The sequence below is a fragment of the Microtus ochrogaster genome, chromosome 1, assembly GCF_000317375.1.
Source record: "Microtus ochrogaster isolate Prairie Vole_2 chromosome 1, MicOch1.0, whole genome shotgun sequence".
Taxonomy (NCBI): Eukaryota; Metazoa; Chordata; class Mammalia; order Rodentia; family Cricetidae; genus Microtus; species Microtus ochrogaster.
Genome location: NC_022009.1, coordinates 59101556 through 59103981, shown reverse-complemented (window position 1 = coordinate 59103981; position 2426 = coordinate 59101556).

Sequence of the window (2426 nt, the reverse complement as noted above, 5' to 3'; positions counted from 1 at the left end):
AGGAGCTTAAAACTGTTCTTGAGCACTGGTCCTAGCATAGAGCAGGGCAGGGTTGGGGAGGGGTGCTGGGGGGGCTAGGTCGTGCAAAAGAAAGACACTCCTGCAGAAAGAGCTGGGGGAGGGGGGTTTGTGCTCTCTTCCGGGACACTCTACTCCGGGATAGCACACACTCACCCGTCCAGATGGGATTCCTCAGCAACTAAATGTGTCCTGTATTCTTATTTTCTAAATCTGGGACTCCTGTTCCTAAGGTCTCTTTCTCGTAGGGTAAATATGAAGATCATTAGCAGAAACTTTCTCTGCTTCCTGCCCATCTCTTCTACAAAATGTTACATTTGGAGATACACCCTAACCAGTCTTCCTCACTCCAGTTACTATCCACATAAACTACTCCCTCCTGAGGTCTTGGTCACCCCATCCCTTCTTTATTGAATGTTCTGACCCAAGCCTGTGCAAAAGCACAGACTACACCTCAATATGAGCAGTGTTGTAACATCTGGCCCTGGATGGAGGGATGGATGGATGGAGGGATGGATGGATGGATGGATGGATGGATGGATGGATGGATGGATTGAGTGGATGGATATAACAGTGGGTGGATGGGTGTGTGGATGGAGGGGTGGGTGGGTGTGTGGATAGGTGAGTGGAGGGATGGATGAATCAGTGGGTGGATGGGTATGTGGATGGAGGAATGGATGGATGGATTGATGGATGGAGGGATGGATGGATGGATGGATGGATGGATGAGTGGATGGATATAACAGTGGGTGGATGGGTATGTGGATGGAGGTGTGAGGGTGGGTTGGGTAGATGGGTGGGTGGATTTGTGGATGGATGGATATGCACCATGAAGGAAAGATAAACCTAAAAATGTATAGAGCCAAAAGCCAGGCTCGAAAAGCTCTCCTGGACTTTATAACTTGTATAAGAAAGAAGCCTGTAACTCCAGCATTGGGCAGTTAAAGCCAGAGGTTAAAATTTACAAGTTAAGCCTGACTTTGGCTACATAGTGAGAACCTGTCTCAAACAAAACAAAACAAAATGCAAATAAAACAAAAGCTGGAAAGGAAAGGAAAGGAAAGGAAAGGAAAGGAAAGGAAAGGAAAGGAAAGGAAAGGAAAGAAAGTGTTAGCAAAATCCCAACTAAGCTAAACCACACCAAGCCAAATTAAAAAATATCCAGGTTTAATGGGATTCCTGCACTCTCCGGTGGCCCTGAGGGGGAATAGGGAGGCTGCTAACAGGACCACCAGGGGGAAGGAAAAGAGACCACAAGGAAGTTTTCCAGGGAAGCAGTTTAAATAGACTGAAGGCGTGGTCAAGATTTTGGTGAGCTGGTCTTGACCTTCCTCCAGGGAGGGGTCAAGACTTGACAGGCACAGGGATGGGGCCTCCAAAGATGGAGGCCAGAGACAGGGCTTACAGGAAGGAAAGAAGAAAAAGAAATTTACTCGCCTCCCCAGACAATACCAAAGACTTACATGCCATATCATTATTGTTGGTCCTGACAGTCTCTCATGTGACTTGTGACTAAAGACATTCTATCTCACAAAACATGCTATATGTAAAAAAAAAAAAAAAAAACAAAAAAAACACAAAAAACTACTATGTCATCTCCTTTGTTCTCCTCCTAGCCAATCAGAGACAGCCACCCCAACCCTCTCTGGAGAGGGGGTCCTGTCCGACTAGAGCCCTTAAAACTATCATGAGCTAATCAGCCATCTCCGTCTCTACGGATCCAGAAGTGTTTTTAATCCCTTCTCCCTCCAAATAACAAAGTCTCTGGCCTGAAACTCTGGTGCTGGGTGTGCTCTGTACGTCTCCCGGGTCACTTGCACTATCAATCTGTACGTCTCCCGGGTCACTTGCACTATCAGTCTGTACGTCTCTGTACGTCTCCCGGGTCACTTGCACTGTCAATCTGCTGCTGAAAGTGTTTGGTTGTAGCTGTAGGCACTTGTTGTCTTCATGGGCTTTCACTACGAAATCTTGGCTGTTCTGGAACTTACTAAGTAGATTCAACTAGCTCTGCCTCACCTGTGCTGGGACAAAAGGCATGTGCCACCACACCCAGCCAAGAAATGTTTTTAACTAGATACTGTCAAATGTTTAAATTAGCAAGCTACAACAGAGATTAAGTTACTTTCTGTTTACTCTGTGGAAAATTACATTACAAAACCCCTATCAAAAGATGTGGTTAAGAACCGTCAAGCCAAAAATGTAGAGACAAATCTATTTACTATCTCAGAAGTATTTAAAGCAGATTCTTCTGGCTTTGTAAAACTGTTTTTGGCATTTGTGATGCTCATGGTACTCACTGACTTTTAAAAATGTGGTGGTGGCACACACCTTTAATCCCAGCACTCAGGAGGCAGAGGCAGGTGGATCTCTGTGAGTTCGAGACCAGCCTGGTTTACAAGAGCTAG